We start from the raw sequence: 17,882 nt of genomic DNA on the forward strand, positions 1-17,882 counted from the left end.
CTGTGGTATATGGAGTTAATATCGAAATGAAGTATTATTCAAAATATCCGTTAATTTAACAGTAAATTTAAACATTCGTGAACACAAACTGTAACCATGCTTTTCACATCCTGAACATGTCTTGCGCTTTTATTTTGGAGGTAGCACCCTCGTGTTTCCAGTAGTTATCTGACTGACTTGATGAAGCTGAAGTCAAAACCAAAAGCAAAAATCTGTGAGCTCCTCTTTTTCCGGGACGTCAGAGAGGGAGGAAAACAACAGACACTTGATACCCAAACCCAACAACAACAACAACAACAACTACTGCACCAATTCTGTTTACTATCTAATTTATTTAAAAACATCCTCAGGTGGCTTTTTGTGTGGATGTCATTTGATTTGCTTTCTGAAAATAGCGGAATAAATAGTACAATATTTACCTCTGAGATGTAATAGAGCAGAAGTATAATAAAGCAAAAAAATGTAAATACTTAGCTGACATACAAACACCTTAAATGTGTAATAAAATACACTACTTCATGTACAATCCAGATTCCAACACTGGCACTAAATAATAATAATAACTGTAATAATAACTCCGCCAAACCGCGGCACAAGCACTGGCACCTCCTGGCACCTCCCGGTACGTCTCGGCAACCAGTGGCATCTGCTGCGACAGCTAGCGGCACCTAGCTGCGGCATCTGGGGGTGCCACACGAGGTGCCACAGTTAGGTGCCGCTGCCGCAAATTGAGCTTGCTGTCTCTCAGATTTTTTTTAAATGTAAAGAAAATATGTCCAGTGAACTATATTCATAATTTTATATTTAAAATTATTTTAAAGAATTATTATCTTTTTTTTAATCAGGCCATTTCTCACTTTCTTTCTCTTTTTTTCCAGCATTTTTTTCAAGTAATTTTTTGTACTTTTTGTACTACAGATTTCTTGCTTACATCTGGGTCATTTCCTCTTTTGTTGCTCATTACCTTAAAAAAGACAATTTCAGAGGTTTAACCCTTTTAAACCTGGATCATAATTATTTTTTTTTTTTTTTTTTTTTACTGCATTCAGACGCATTTCATGAGCTATTTGATCCTTTGAAACCTGCGCAAATTGACTTGATTTCTTTTAAAAACAGGCAATGACCAACTTGGCCAGACATGTCCCACAAATTACAAGAAATTAGTAAAATGTGACAAGAAAATTACTTAATTTAAAAAAAAAAAAAAAAAAAGAGGGAGAGATTGACAAAATTTTCCAAGAAAATGAGGGAAAGGGTCCAAATATTTAGAATTATATTAATTTTTTATTTATAACAATTTATATTAAATAATTTTTTTGTAACATAATAAAAAATGCTAAAATAAATACATACATGTTTTTTATTTAAATAGTTTTAGGTCATTTTCTTGTTTTCTTTGGATTTTTAAAATTTTCTATATTTTTGCTGTTATTTTTCCTATTTTCAGGGAATTTCTTTCTTTCTTTTTTTTTTTTTTTTGCTAATTTTTGGACCATGTTTTGTTAAGTTGCCATCTCCCCATGTTTTTGAAAGAAATCTAACCAATTTGTTTCAAGGGATTAAATGAATTATTATTATTATTATTAGCATTATTTGAGTTTTGTGCTAAAATAACTCAATTAGACACCCAATATTTAAGGGTAGAAGAAGGGCGCTTCACAAACAAGTTTTAGGAATGGGGGGTTAACAGAGGCCATCCAGCCATGTCATTGACCTATTTTAGGGAAAACAGCACACAATTGTTGATATTTGTTGAAAAATACAGCATGATCTGTTTTTAGGGATGGATCAGGGTCTTTGCTCGCCATCAGGGGGCGCCAGTGTTCTGTTTACTTGTGCATTTATCAAACTCTCCTCATAGTTGACAGAATATTATGAGACTAAGCTGCTGTGTTGTTTTTAGTTTGGCTGATCAAGCCAACTCCTTATGAGCCCTGTGTAACTTTACAGATAATGTAATATATTTGGACTTTTATGGCCACATAGACATATTTACAGTGTGAGAGCTGTTTAATTATTGACAGATTATGAGACAATAGGTCCCTGGGGACGAACAAAGGACCAGAGCTGCTGCAAAAATACTTTAGCATGCTCTGCAAGATACCATGGGAAACCATCAAAGAAACCTGTAATGTAGGTTATATATTTTTTGAGCAGAGCCATGCTGCTGTCAAGCTTTTCAGACGTGCACTTATTTAGGAAAACATACATAAAAATATAGTTAAAGGAAATCATCACACAGAGACCAGTAAACTCAGTCATGGGGTCAGGATGATTGGGACATCCCTTATTTTGACTTTCTCTAACAAGAAATGTTAAATGTCAATTTCTGAAAATATTAATCTGCAATTAGCCCATTTCAAATAACCTATTTACTGTTGAGTCATGTTTCAAGCAAAAATAAAAGAAAAACAACAACAACAAAAACAGTCCCAATTCCAGCTTCTCCATTGTAAGATTTAAAAAAAAAGTCACTGTAAACTGACGATTATTGTGATTTTGATTGCTGGTGTGATGAAACCGTACGATAACTTTAGAAAATTGTGATAGTGACATTTTATAGACTAAATATGGATTGTAGGACGCTTCTCAGATTTTACAGTGTTTCTCGGACTTTAGGAAGTTTCTAGGATTTTAGCATGTTTCTAAGATTTTAGGATGTTTTTAAGATTTTAGGATGTTTCTAAAATTGTAGGACAATTCTGGGATTTTTGGACATTTCTAGGATTTTAGAACATTTCTCTGATTCTAGGAAATTTCTAAGATTTTAGGAGGTTTCTAGGATTTTTGGACATTAGGGGCTTGGCTAGGACCTCTGTCAGGGTGTGCGGGGGATCCACCACCGGCACTTTTTTTGATAAGCAGACTATTTTGTTGCTGTTTTATGCCCTATGGCACCTTATGTATACTAAAAGTACAAAAACAATTCCCAGTGTGAATCAATGTATTTTTATTGTGAATTAGAAAATGGTGGCTTTCCACTCAGAACCTTATTGGAGGCCAGATTTGGGCCACAAGCTGTAAATTGTGTGCATTTAAAAAGGCACAAAATTTAAGTTGTTCATTAGAAAATTTTCCTCAGGGGGGATCCAACCGTGCCTCTCAACTGAGGTCAGTTCTGGACCCTAATTGTCCTTAAATAAATAAACACATAAATAAATAAATAAATAAATAGATAAATAAATAACCAAAGCAGTTTAGAAACAGGCCTCATTAACCTTCACAAAAGTGCCATTGTTAATTTTTTTTGATTGTTTTTAGTCGTTTCTGACATTTTTTCTCCTGCTTTGTTCTGCAGCTGACCGTAGGTGAAGTGGCACGAGAGGGATCACATTCCACGAGCTCCTCTTCTCCCGGTGCTGTAGTAATTTCAACTGGGAGGTCTCCACTCAGCCGACCAATCAGCGCACGGCTGAGTGTTAGAAACAGCATCTGATTGGCTCCGAGCAGCACATTGTTGCCATGCTGGTATCTGATTGGTCGGACGGGGTTGCCCGAACGCTCCAGACCCTCCCGTTCTCTCTCCTCAGTGAGGACGACGTTTTCCATCCACACAGGAGAGAAAAAACAGGAGAAAGAGGAGAACCAGCACACCGAGGTTTGGCTGGAAGAAAACGGGAACTCGGAGCTTCTATAGCGGGATAAAAACACACATTGACGGCGGAGATAACAGCGTCTTCGCCGGGGCTTCCTTCACGGTAGGCTCGGCTCTGCTTTTGTTGTCATAGTGGCTGATAGTTTGACTGAGTCCACCGCTGAGAGACACGAAATGACACCAAAATACTCTCCTTCCTCTTTTTCTTTCATGTGCACGGGCTTTTCGTGTATAAAAGACCAAATATTAGACCTGTAGTGAGCTGTGAAGAGATACGTGTTGCTTTAGCTGTAGTGTTTCCTGGTGTGTCGGATACGTTGTTGCTATAATCAAAAGACACTTTTGGCTGTTGAAGCCACTGAGAAGTTCACATAGTTTGTTTTTTCTTTGCTCAATGACTTTTTGAAACTCTTTTTTGTGGAAGTATAACTACCTGCAATGCAAAGGAAATCAGTTCCAGAGATTAGTCTGTAGCAGGGGACCCCAAAGAGGGGAACCCCAGTGAAACCTGAGAGGGCAGACCTGCCTCTCCACAAATGATGAGTATATGACTATCACAGCTGCTTTTTTTGTATAAAGAAAAGACAATCTGAAATATATCTTTTCTTCAAGTTTAGCAACCTGAATTTTAGGGGTGTGAATCACCAGACGTCCTACAGTGCGATATTATCACGATACTTTAGTCGCCTTTCAATATAATTGCGATTTTAAACGTTTTGTGATACCTTGAGTGTTATGAAAACATACTGCAATATATAACTTTTTTTGTTTCCAAGTGTTTTTATTGACCCAAGAGCAAATTACATATCTCATATTATAATATCAATGCTCATTTCAGTTTACATAGAAGAATTACCACTACTGCTACTACCACTAATAACGATAAATGATGAATGAAATAGCATTGAAAACAATACATGGATGCAATAAACGTACATAGACTACATAAAATGAAATATAATTGTGAAAAAACCTAAGAAGAATAAAAAATAATTATTTGTCAACATCTGTGGTATCTAATAAAATAAAGTTTATTACTTTAATCGTTATTACAGTGAAATGTATCTAGTTTACTGAATAAGAAATTGATTTTATTTTTCTCGTCTGCGACCAAAAGTTTAATTTATATTACAGTATTAAACTTTTTTTTAGGAGTGGGAGTCACCAGAGGGCCCACTATAACATATTATCACCCTACTTTAGTCATAATAGAAATTTATAGAGATTTTAAACATTTTGGATATGCTGAATGCAACGATTACATATATTATGGTTTATTACCATTTTAAATTGGAAATTATTGCTCCCAAAGGAACTCTGTAAAGCTTTAAAGGCAAAGTTCTCACTTCAGTTGTCATTACAGTGAAATGTATCTAGTGTACTGAAAAATAATTAGATTTAATTTATTTATTGAATTTTTAAAGTAGGCCACCAAAAGTTTAATATGCATTTGTAATATTAATAATTTGTATTGTGAAGAACTGATACTTGGTGCCCATGTATCGATACAATATTGCTAGATATCGTGATATAATGTTTAATTTTTTCTTCCACCCTAATAATTTTGCTAATAACTAATAGCTGTAGCCATGAAGGCATCCGTGAAAGATGTATGTAGCTGCAGGACATTAAGGATAAAAAGTCTGTTATTTTGGACGTGAGCTGATGATTGATTGACACTTTGTGAAGAGCAGCTCTCCTGAAAACTGAGCAAACCGTCTGTGCTGATTGTGAACATACTGAGAGGAGGTCTCCCTGTCCACGGTGGTCTGGGATCAGCGTCGTGGAGGCTGGGCCGCCCCTGTTTGTGCCTCTCATGTAGATTCAAGTCACAGAGTGAAGCATCGTGTAGGCTCTCCGAGGATTCACAGAGACGGTCATGTAACACACTCATCATAAATGGGAAGGCCTTTACCGAATCTTCCAAAATCTTCCGTCTCTTTCCGTCTGAATGTTTAGATTTTTAACCACTTTCTAAAGTTGTGACTTTATTCTTTAATCTAAACAAAGATGGAGATGCCATATTATATCTCCTTTTATACTTTGCTGGACGTGCATCAGGATTAAAATATTTTGTTATCAGTTCTACTTGCCCATAATGTTGCACATACTCAAAAGTGTATGTTTTTCATTTTTTACACAAAATGAGCAAGGAGTGTTTCAAAGATTATTGAGAATGTACATGTAAGAAAATCTGAGACTGAGCTCTGTGTCTGGAGTGTAAAATGTAGGAGGCACAAACTGGGATAGGACTGGGTGTCAAACCTTGATACCATAAACATATTGTTGCTTTAAAGAGACAGTTCACCCAGAAATGAATATTCAGTCATTGTCTATTCACCCTCATGCCGATGGAAAGTTTGGTGAAGTTTTAAAATCCACAAAACACAGCCGGAGTTTCACGAGGAAAAGGCCTTGCACTTATCAGAGAAATATCCCTTTAAAGCTACAAGTGGTCGAGTATATCAGCTGCAGGAAATCAACCCTAATTCCATAATTCATAAAAGAAACGTTTTTTTCTGTTGTGAAGTTAATTTGCTCTCAGTGTCTGTGCTCAGCCAAAGATCATATCTGAGGAATATGAAACTCTGCAGCAAGTGGACTGTGATTTTATAGGTTTAAGACCAACAGATGGGTGACTCTTCTCTGCAGACACTTGCATATTTTACCAGCATTTGGCTGGTGCTAATTTCAGACCCCGAATATCAATAATTTAAAAGATTATGAACTCAATACTTGTATGCATGGAGATCTTCAGTATTTGGAGCTTGTGAAAAATAAGGTGGAACGTTAAGTAAGATTTTATTCATACCAGTGCTATTAATAATTATTCTTACGGGTCAGATTTTGTATTTACTTCCTTATTGATTCTTGATCAGTGTTCTCTGTCGAAAGTCTGAACGTAGTGTAGAAACAGAGTAGAAAAAACATGCATTTGACTCACGTCATCGTATAAAATGGATGAAATGAGCAAATATTTCTACATTATGTGTTTTAATTTAGGTTTTTGTAATCACAGAGAAATCCTGCCTGCAAGGTGCTAGAGCAGGGTTTCCTACAAATTCATTTAATTGTGGTGGGCTGCAGCAATTAAACAATCTGCTGCCACAAATAGATATTCTAGCGCCATCAAAATACATATACTGCGCAATTATTCATTGCACCAAACTTTTGGAGCTGCAAAACGTCTGAATTTAGAGAAAGGGTTAAGAATGTAAAGGCTTTTTAGCTCGGAAACAAAGCAGCAGGTGCAAAACATTGGCTTTTTTTTAGGTGGCTAAAATATGTTTTGCTGCTGAGAAATAAATTAATACATTTTAAGTAAAGAAATAATCCAGCGTTGCCAGCATATCCCTCAAATTAGAGCCGCCACTATTGGTAAATTAATCAAATTCTGCTCTGCTGGTTTCCCACAAATATATCATAGTAAACTGAATACTTGATATTTGGATTTTGGACTGTTGGTCGCTTCGATTTGGGATCCAGGAAGTTTTGACAGGCATTTTATAAGATTTTGTTATACTTTATAGACCAAATGACTAATCTATAATGAAAATAATCAATAGCTGCAGCCCTTCCTTATGTATAAATTTCATTTTACCGTCTGTTCCTCCGGCTTTCTCTAATGTTTGACCTGACTTGCAGAAACATTGAAACTGCTACAGGAAGTCCCACACTTTTTCAGCTTGTCAGACCTCTAAATATAAACAATACCTTCAATTTCGGAACATTTGATCCCAACAACTCGAATTTAAACAGGTTTGACGTTTGTGTGTTGCATTCTTGCAGCAAGAGAGAAACATTGGTTTTTGATTTATATGATGAAATATTCTGGGTGGTCTCGAGTCTGGTGAGTTAGCATAAAATCAGGCCTGTTGCTCTGTTGTTGCTGTCAAATAAACTGCCGCTAGTTTCGGTTTAAATACCAGTTCCCTGGCCGCAGCAGACTAACAATCTCTGCTGTAGAGCTTATGTACATATTTGCAGTGACTGAGAGAGAGGCTGGCACTTGAGCTGGAGTTAACCTGCTTCCTGGGTGATCTGATGGTTTGCAGACAGAGCCGGTGCAGCCATCCAAATCCCAGCTGGTTTCTCTTGTTTTTTGAAGTGGGTAAATCTCTGACCACTTTAGAAAAGAGTCAGTGAATCATCTCCAAAACAACCTAAAGGAACGGAAAACAAGCTCAGCATCCAGAAATGTAACTGGAGGCAGGTGGAACGGACTCTGAGGCTGTTTAAACCGGAATAATTAGGGATGTGAGGGATGTCCCTGTATTTCTCTGACTGCATGCCGTCATAAAGAGTCCCGAGGTTTCGCGCAGCAGACAGCACCATCTGTTTTGCCGTACGTAGCTGCCTGCTGTGTCGGTGTGACGCCACCGCCAGTCTGCACTCGTCTCTCTCCATCTCTGCCTCCATAGTCACCTCTCTAACACACTTAACTCAATTCCCTCTGCCCTGTTGGCCGTGATGCTGAAAACAGTCTCTGCCCATCGTGCTCGTAAACGTACGCACACACACTGACATGTGGACGACACGCACACACACACACGCGTGCTGCAGGGTGACTTCTGTGTGTGGTTGTCATGGAAACACAGAGTTTCTGAAGGCAAAAGACGGAGCAAGAGCCATGTGCTCTAGGTTCAGGCACCATGTCTGATGTCTCTCAGCGTGTGTGTGTGTGTGTGTGTGTGTGTGTGTGTGTGTGTGTGTGTGTGTGTGTGTGTGTGTGTGTGTGTACAGTGTAACAGAATGAGATTTCTTCAGAATAGACTGTTTATATGTAAATGAAGCTCCCCTAATTGATATTTTTGAGAGCTAATGAGTCGACAACGTTGAATAAAAACTGTGGGAGAAGATTGGTTACGACTGTGGATGTTATTTTTCCCTTTCCTGTCACTATTAGAAGTGAAAAAACAAACAAAAAATAATCAAACATTCATGGTTTTGCTTACAATAGACCAAATCACAGGCCCTGTGTAAAGTACATAACGTGTTGGCTCAGGAGGTACAGTGGGTCGTCCACTAATTGGTAGATCAGGAGTTAAATCCTTGGCGTCTTCAGTCCAAATGTTGAAGTGTCCTTTCTCCCGGTGTCTGTGCCATTAGTGTGTGAATGGTTAAAATAAGCACATCAGAAACGTAAGACAGGTGGGACCACCGTGTTTATCTGTATCTTAAAACATTACAGTTACGACTGAAAATGACAACAAAAATAAACAAGTTTGCCATTTTCTTATATCTCTGCAACTGAAAAAAAACATTATTCACTATAGATTTTTTAAAAAATCGCAGGAGTTTGGCACAAAATACTTAGTCAGATTCTTGGCCTTGTTTACTTATTATTTGATTAGACGCTTACTGATTTTGAATATTAACTTTGGTGCATTTTACAGTGTTTCCATCAGATTTGGCAGATGTGGTTTGTTCTGTTCCCTCCAGTTTGTGTCCTGTGTCAATCCAGCGGACCTTTTGTTTGTCTCTCTTCCTGTGTGGAATATCAACATCCTCTCATTTGCCGCTCCACCCACTGAAACTCAGGCCAAACCAGAGCAGCCAAGTCGCTCCGCTACCTCCGTCTGCGTCTGCTCGTACACACATCTCTTTGTCCCATCACTTATCTCTGTCTGCTCAAACTGTTTCTCCACGTCTGCAGAAGAAGGAAGTGTATTTCATTCACTGTAGGACTCTTGAGGACTGTAACATTGTGGTAAGAGTCGTGTTTGTTCTCGTGCAGTTTGAAGCAGTTGGTATGTAGCTGTCAGCCTGTGTGCCGAGCCGACAGTGTACCTTTACTCACTGCGGCTGCTTAAACACATTCCAGTCCCCTCACTCTGTTTACTTTCCTCTCAGCATCTCCTTTCCACCTCGCTCTCTTTCTCTTTGTTTCTTTTTGGGCTCTCTCAGTTCACACGCTCTGCCCTTTTTTTCTGTCTCTAACTGCTCCATCTGTTTCTCCTCCCTTCCTCTGCTCTCTCCTCCCTCTCCGTGTTTTTCTCTTCATCTCAATGACTGTCAGGCCTCCGGAAGGTCTTGGAAGTCAAGTTGTTGTCAGCAGGAGGTCTGTAAAGCACCGGAAGCATCTCAGGCTGCAGCCGCACTAATATGCTTTTGTTTTGAAAGGCGTAACTATTGCTTAGGGTGGGTGATATAGCAAATATACTCAAGGTATCTCAGCTTTTTCCACGTGCAATATATAAAATGACTATATGAATTTCACAAAAAGTTTTTAGGCTCTCATGAGGTGTTATTTCAGGTGATTCAGAAAAGCCATATTTCATGAAACTACAATGGAAACACTTAATTTTGCTTCTCTAGGTCACATGATGCTGTGTCAGTAAGAACTGGCTCCCTCATGATGCAGCAGAGCTGTTATTGCATCACTTAACTCTGAGAAAGTTGAGCGGATCATCGGGAAGTTTTGAATCCGCAATTCCTCTGTGAAATCGAGGACTATCAGCTCCCAGAAATCCCTCATACGTGGCCGCTCCCACGTATCAGGGGCTCGCTTTTCCATTATCGCTCCATAACACGCCTACGTCCCCTTGTATTGAAAATATGGACGGCTAGTTTGGTGGCTGTAATAGAAACAAAGCTGCTGATGTTTTGATCATCCATCGCCATGGTTATTGGGATGTTTTAACACAAGAGGAGAAGCTGCAGATCATCAATGGAAACGCAGTCATCTCATAATTGTGTTTTATTGACATTTCAAAAATATCAATTGAGTTTTGCGCAAATCTGTAATGGAAACCCGCCTACAGTGAAATTGACGTCTGTGTAAAAGGGACAGGACCATGGACGGTACGCTGTGATAACGTGTTTTATGTGCGACCCAATGCCAGGAGTTATGAAAATCAGCTAGCAGCAGTTAACAGCTAGATTTAAGATGAAAAACAGCGGCAGTAAATATGGAACAGTGACATTGGGAGCTCCTTATACTCCGAGCAGAAGTCGAGATTTGCCGCCACATAAGAGGGACAATGAATGATTGTTACTGACATGTAATGCCATTTTTATTGTTTTTAATTGGCAGATGTGTATATGGCAAACTAGACGCCGATGCTGTTGTGTTAAACGTCAAGACACTTTTGCTGTCCTAAATACTGGAGCGGCGTGATGGTTCTGTTGTTGAGTTCTGTCTAAAAATGCAAAGGCAGTCTGAAGAAGGGACTTCATAGCAGCTCTGGAGTATCATCTCTGCAAAAATGGCTGAATTTATGTGCATAATCGTGTGATTTGCATGTTGGGTGTTTAAATATGGAAGAAGATTTATTTTAATATGGTGCTGAAATGCTCATTCGGAGATTGTTTTAATTTCAAATACCGTTTTTAAAATGAAAGCAGACTGACTGTAATGCCTGAGCTCCATCATCATCATCAACATTCAGATGCAGCGTGTATCAGTTATACCGGCGTGCCAGGTGTGATCAGAGAGACGTGGAGGTGTTAGAAAGACAGCTTATCTGTTACTACGCAGGAAAAGATTGCAAGAATGTGTGCAACAGCTTGCTTTTTAGGGATGGAAATGCTGGCTTTGTAAGATGAAAGCTCAGAGTGGAGATGCATTTGAATAATTAAGAGAAAAACCAACAAGTCCTTATACATACAGTTTATATGAGAAGCCATGAAATGTTGTTTTTGCATTAAAAATGACTCAAACAATGAAAAAAATAGTTGCCAGGTAATTTTCTAATTAATTTCAGTTTTAGGTGCACTTGAATATTTTAATATTTTTGGTTTGTTTGCAAAAATCTTAATTTGTAAAGTAGTTATCTTATAATATTCGTGGAGTAAAAAGCACAATATTTCCCTCTTAAGTGTAGTGGAAAGTGGTTTGAGATTAAAATACTCAAGTAACATAAAAGTAACTCTTAGATTTGTAATTAAGCACAGTGTTTGAGTAAATGTACTTAGTTACATTCCAGCTCCGGTCAGCAGAGGGACGCACAGTAATTTTACCTGGGATCAGTGCACCAAGCATTAGGCCTGAAATTAACAATCCAGTCTGCATAATTACTCTGAAATCACAACTAAATTTGATTAAATAATATTCATGCATTTTTTAAAATGTTCCTTAAATATAAAATGTAAATGTTGTGTTGGACAACAACTTGTGGCCTCTGATCTTAGTCAGAGAGCTCTCAACCACTCGTGACAAGATAAGAAGAAATCCTGGATACGAGCAAAAATCCGAGAAAATTTGTTCAGATGTCATTTCTTGCATGAGTGCCGATGTCTGGTGAAGTTGCAGAAAACTACAGATTGGCTGTCAGTCCCGCCCTCAGCAGTGCAGCTACTGTTAATTACAGCGTAAACGTATATCCCGAAGCCCTGAGGTTTGACTGGTTGCACAAAGGGTTATCAAACTCCAAACAGAGGCAGTGGAGCGAGCTGCAGAGTGAGTGCAGGCTGCGTTTTATTCTCGGAGGCAGTGTGTTTCCATCTGAGTGGAAGAGTGTGTGTGTGTGTGTGTCTATGTTTAGCTGTGTTTGTTTAGGACTTGGTAATTATGGCTGGCAGCAGAGTTTGAGTCAGAGCAAGCAGAGGAATGCCTTTGGTCTGCTGCTGTCACTGAGACTTAACTGTGGGCTTTTCAGGCGCCCTAACCTGCGAGCGTGTAGCTGTTCTCATGACGACTACATTCTTTTTGTAGAAGTATGCATTTCTGATTGATTACTCGCATGTGTGTTTGTACACGTTTGTGCGTGACTTTTTGAAATGGCCGACGTTGCCCGAGCAAGCGTTGACCTTTGGATTCTTGAACACACACGAACGCGTACATTTCTCTTTCCAGGCTCCTTAACGAGGAAGAAACCATAACTTATCCTGAAACACACTCACACACGTAACACACACACACGCATGCATGTGGACATACACACGCTTCCTGTTTGGGTGGAACTAGCGGATGACATCATTGGCTGCTTCTGGTGGCCTCTAGGTGATCTGTCTTCCAGATGTAGGGAATCGGAGCGGCAGATGGCCGAGCTGGGCGGAGGCTCAGACAGCTGGGGGTCACGAGCATCCTGTTTTAGGCCTAGTTTTGGTTTGATTTAAACAAAGAGACAGATCTATGTTGTTGTTTTTTTTATTGTTATTTGGAACGACATCACTTCTCTTGTGCTGCTGTCAGACGCCATTTACACGTATTTATACCCTTGAACGCTGAGCAGGTTGGTGTGATTTCAAAATCAAAGTCAGTAAGATTAACGATGTAGGTTAGTTGTAACTTTAGTGTGGTTTCATTAAAATCTTAAAAAAAAGGGTAGGTTTATTCTTTCAGTATTTATTGCTTTCATTTTTTAATGAATCATACAAAATAAAAAGGGAACTATTTTTAAGGTTTAGTGCAAAAAATAAAACACCCAGAAACATTGCAGCATGCAGTGCAATTAATGAAATCAGATATTATCTCCATAAAGCTCAAACGATCCTGGAGGGACTGTTTTCTGACGATAATCCGTCTGGCTGATTGGCCGATATTTGACATTTTGCCGATTATCTGTATGAGCGTTTTATTATATTGATCACTGATATAAATTAATTAATTAAAAAGTGCAAAGAAAGTGTCAGCGTGGGAGAAGCTTTTACTTTGTAAAACCTCAAGGGAAGTGTTTTTATTTTTTAATTTTTTATTCACTTTGATGTTGAAAGTTTCAGTTTGTATGTAACATTTGCTAAAGGCATTTAAGCAAAGTTTCTAAATTAAAAAAGAAAACTATAAATATTGACAGAACAAATTTTATTTTTATTGTAAATGCATATCAGCTCTAAATAATCAGCCTCATTAACTACTAATAAACGGTATCAGCCCTAAAAAAACAATACTGGTCGACCCCTAGGCTGTATTATTATTTAAATGTTCAGAGAAATTGCAAATCTTCTAATACACAGCGCATTTGGTTTAATTGTTTTGTTGTCTACATCTCTCAAGTTGAAGGAAAGCTTATTTATTTTCTTCTTTTTGAGCAGTGAATAATCTGGTACTTGCCTTATGTAGTTACACAGCAGTGTGTGTGTGTGTGTGTGTGTGTGTGTGTGTGTGTGTGTGTGTGTGTGTGTGTGTGTCCACCTCCCCCAGACAGATTTCCTCGGCTTTAACGCTCAATTGCCTCTGTTTCTCAGACAACACCGCGCCCACATGCTTCGTGGAGTATCTGTCGGTGAAACGCAGGAACACGGGTCATATCAGGTTCTCTAATCCATCTCTGCTCTTTAAATCGTATCCGTCTCTCATTCTGTGTTTCTGCATCACGAGTTTTCATCCGGTCCGCACTGCTCACTCTGTGTTTAAGGCTGATTTCTATTTGAAGTCCACATTGCTCTTTAAATGTGTTTTTTGTTGTTTTTTAGCTGTATATTTTCTTTTTTTGCTTAGTTCCTTAAAAACAGAAGTTAGAGCGTCTGTGCTGAGATGAGTTTTCAAGTGAAACAGAATATTTTAGTGGTGTACAGCTGCAGGAGGGATTTAAATCAAACCCTTCACATTTGATCGGACAGTTAAAAATGAGCAGCATTAGACAGTACTTTTACACAGCTAAGGTTAAAGCTCGATGAGGCCTTTTAATTGGACTACTGTCCTCGTCCTCGTATACAAGCAGCGGTTCAAGTTATTGACGGAAGTATGTCCGTCCCACTAAGGCAGGTGGAGATATGCCCCTGATTACCTATATTGCTAAATATTGATACAGTCTATGATAAAGACTGAATGACAATCACAACTGTTTATTGACAATAATTTCGGAGTAGAAAACTGATGCGTCATATACATTTAATCAAACGGCGCTGAGCAAACTCTGCCTTTATTGATTAGTTTTAAGTCACTTAAAGAAATCAACATCAGTTTAAGTGCACGCTATAGTTAGAATATTTTCAAACCTTTACCTTGTTGTAAGACAGCTTTTATTGACAGGGATTGAAACTGTTATATGAAAAACATCAGACTCCATTGACAAGAACAATAATTTTACTCCACTGAACGGCGGAGCTGCTGCTCTGCCGCTGCCTCCATCAGCTGTTGTGGTAAAGAGAAGAGAATATTTAAATATAGTGTACAATTAAACTGATATTGATTTTTGCATGCTGCTAAAATGTTTTAGAGCGGGCCCGTCCACAGCAGGACATCACTTAGCTTCCGTGCCAGTTTATAGGACTGCACTTTATTTATCCGTATAAGGGGCTCGCCTTTCCGTTATTGGTCGCATAACACGCCTACGTCGGCTTCGATTAGAAATGAGGGTGAGTGTGGTGGCTGCAATAGAAATAAACCTGCTAATGTTTTATAAACACAGTCATCTCGTAATTGTGTTTTATCGATATTTTGAAAATATTGTTTAGTTTTTGTGCAAATCTGTAATGGAGAGCCGACTAGTGTCTGTCTCTCCCTGCATGTTTTCTCGACTTTATCTGAGATGGTAATAGCATGTTAAAAAAAACAAAGAGTTTAGAGAGTCATTAATGTGTTTATTCAGCAGTCAGTTTGAACCCAAAATCCCTGTGGTTAGGAAATGAGCAGAAGAGGTGCTGACTGCCAGCTTTCAAAAGCGTGTAAATATTACATAACGTGATCTGCATCAGAGCTGCGTTTTGATGAATCAGATCTCAGCGTTTGTGCATTAAAGCAGAGATGTGATCAGAGTCACTGTGACTGTCTGTCTGAATGTGATGTGAATGTTAACAGCGGGTGTGTCTGTGATGTGATGTACTGTTCAGGCCTGACCTTTCTGCCTCACCCGCCTGGACGCTTAATTAACCTCAAAGCAGTGTGTAATTAATGGCTCTTTAGAGGACCCTTACACACTCATCTGCACACTCAGCATGACAGCAGGCGCTATGTGTTTTACATTCATCACTCTGCTCTGTAAAATCTTCTGTTTGCAGCTTTATGTGCAACACAAAGCTCACAGATTGAGTTTTTGTATCCTAAATGTAAAAATCTTAAGCTCTGGATACAGCAAATATTGTAATCTGAAAGTTTAGTGAGCAGAATTCTCTTGCCAGTTCCCACGTGTGACAGAAAATACAAGACTGTTTTTTTTGTTTTTGTTTTTGTATGTTGACACTTTTGACTGTGTCAGGCAATGACCAACGAAAGAATATATGTCCCAAAAAATTGCAAGAAATTAGTAAAAAAAAATACAAGGAAATTACCTGAAAATTGGTAAAACAAACAGACCAAAACCAAAAATTCTAAATAAAGAAAAAAAGTAAAAAAAAACAAAAAACAAGGCAAACAAGACTTGGGATAAGTGCTTTAAAAAGTAAAACTTTGTAATATAATTTTAAATATGAAATTATGATAATTGTAAATATAGTTTTATTAGGTTGTTTTTTTTTCCCTTGCTTTTTTAAAAATAACTCTTAATCTGAACCAAAGTGCTGATGGACAGACAGACATTGCCATCACTAGAGACTTGATGGTAGCCTTAACCCTTTGAGATCTGTGCAAAGTGGTTTGATTTCTTTCAAGAAAACGAGAAGGAAAGCAGCAAGGAAAGAAGAAATGACACAAAAATTAGCAAGAAATGAGTACAAGATGATAAAAAAAGATATATAATATATTATTATGTATTTTTTTAAAAGATGAAGATGATTTCTTTTTAAATAAGGAAATGACCGGGAAGAAATGCTTAAAATTTACAATAATTTTGTAACATAATTTTAAATATGTTATTTTGATAATTGTAAGTATAATTTTCTACTTAACTTTTTTACATAGACATTTTCCCTTGCTTTAAAAAAAAAATCTTACCAGGTTTCCTAATGTCTTTATCTCATGTTTGTTTTGAAAGAAATTGCACCACTTTGCTCAGAGTTCAAAGGTTTTATATACAACACAGCACAATGTCGCTCCAGGTTTCAAAGGGTTAAAAGCAGAACACTGCCTCACCGTAGCGCCTCTCACACATGGTGAAGCTGCTGGTATCATTCGCCACGCTGATGATCGCCGGTGGAGAAACAACATCGTACATGAACGAGATTTATTCCTCTGCAGTGGCAGTAAACGCAGCTCACACGCCCGCCGATGACTGCGCTACATGCAGAAATTTACAGGATATTTAGGGCTGATGTAACGTTAACTGCAACAAACAGCAAGGCGACAACTGCTCACACAGTCACACACACTGGACAGGCTCTCATCGTACAGCTGACACATCAGCATCGACAAAGTTACTCTCTCTAAGGGCCATGAATGCGATTCTGTGACCGTCAAAGCTCCAACACGCTCTGTGTTTGAGGGAAAACACAGTCTGACAGTAGCTGCTCAGGTCCGGTTCGCTCTGACTGACGGCTCTGTGTTGCTGTTCGTGTCACACTAGGGCTGATCGATTATGGCAAAAATCATCACGATTATTTTGATCAGTATTGAAATTATTTATCACGATTAGTCATTGAAAAAGGATAAAAATGCGCACATCCAGAAAGCGTTAAGAAAGGTGCTGGACACACAAAGAGTGCAAACAAAAACAGAGAGAGGTCCGCACACTTATCGCTCCCCTTGCAGTTTTTATTGAGTGACTCACAAGTGACGTTTCGAGTAAAACACGAGTGACTCACAGTCTGAAGAAGAGCAGTTTTGCTCGAATTGTCACTTGTGAGTAGCTCAATAAAAGCTGCAAGTGGAGCAAAAAGTTTGCAGACATTTCTCTGTTTTTGTTTCCACGATTACTCACTGAATTTGTAAACATGTTGCATTTATTAAACATAAAAAACTTCCTTAAACAGTTGAACTTTAATTTCCCTTAATACTTTTCCCATCAAGCTTCTTTTAATTCTTTAATTTAATTACTGTTCAGTTGCTTTGTATAATGTGTCCTGAACTGGTGACTGCGTTGAGGTGGATGTCTATGGGGTTGTCCTTTTCTCCTTTTTGTATTTTAATTATTTGGTCACTTTGTGTTTAAACTTAATATTATTAAAAATATTTGATGCATTGCCACGTGGTGCAGACATCACCATGTAGCAAATCTTGCATTTTATCCTCTTTTGCTCCCCGTCGGATGCCACCTATCCAAATTGTTCCCACAAAACTGAACTTGTTCTGCCTAATTTGCCAACCAAACACTGTTGCTCTTCTTCCGTCATCTTTCCTCGCGCTGATACACCTCGCCTCGCTGATAGTATCGACTGCAAGTGTTGAGCTCAGGCTGAGGGAAGGAGCGGTGAAAATGTGCATGCACGTGGCATTCAGAGCACAAGACAAAATAAGGGTACACTTGCAAAACATAATGTGGAAAAAAAGCCAAATTGAGGAAATGCAAATTTATGTTTTACTAAAACTTTC

The 17,882-nt window shown here is 38.4% G+C and overlaps 1 protein-coding gene across 2 annotated transcripts in view; it reads left to right on the forward strand.

Moving 5' to 3' along the window:
- Nucleotides 1-17,882, forward strand: part of ccdc102a (coiled-coil domain containing 102A) — a 91,031-nt gene that overhangs the window by 2,237 nt on the left and 70,912 nt on the right. The window contains exon 2 of one of the 2 annotated variants that reach the window (XM_088084415.1): nt 3,299-3,698. The gene's annotated coding sequence lies outside the window, so the exon portion shown is untranslated. Of the gene's footprint in view, nt 1-3,298; nt 3,699-9,007; nt 9,306-17,882 lie in introns of those variants that run through there. The other variant, XM_088084452.1, reaches the window with a different exon arrangement.

Source organism: Plectropomus leopardus, chromosome 1, assembly GCF_026936395.1.
Source record: "Plectropomus leopardus strain MGB_pleo_1.0 chromosome 1, ASM2693639v1, whole genome shotgun sequence".
Lineage (NCBI taxonomy): Eukaryota > Metazoa > Chordata > Actinopteri > Perciformes > Serranidae > Plectropomus > Plectropomus leopardus.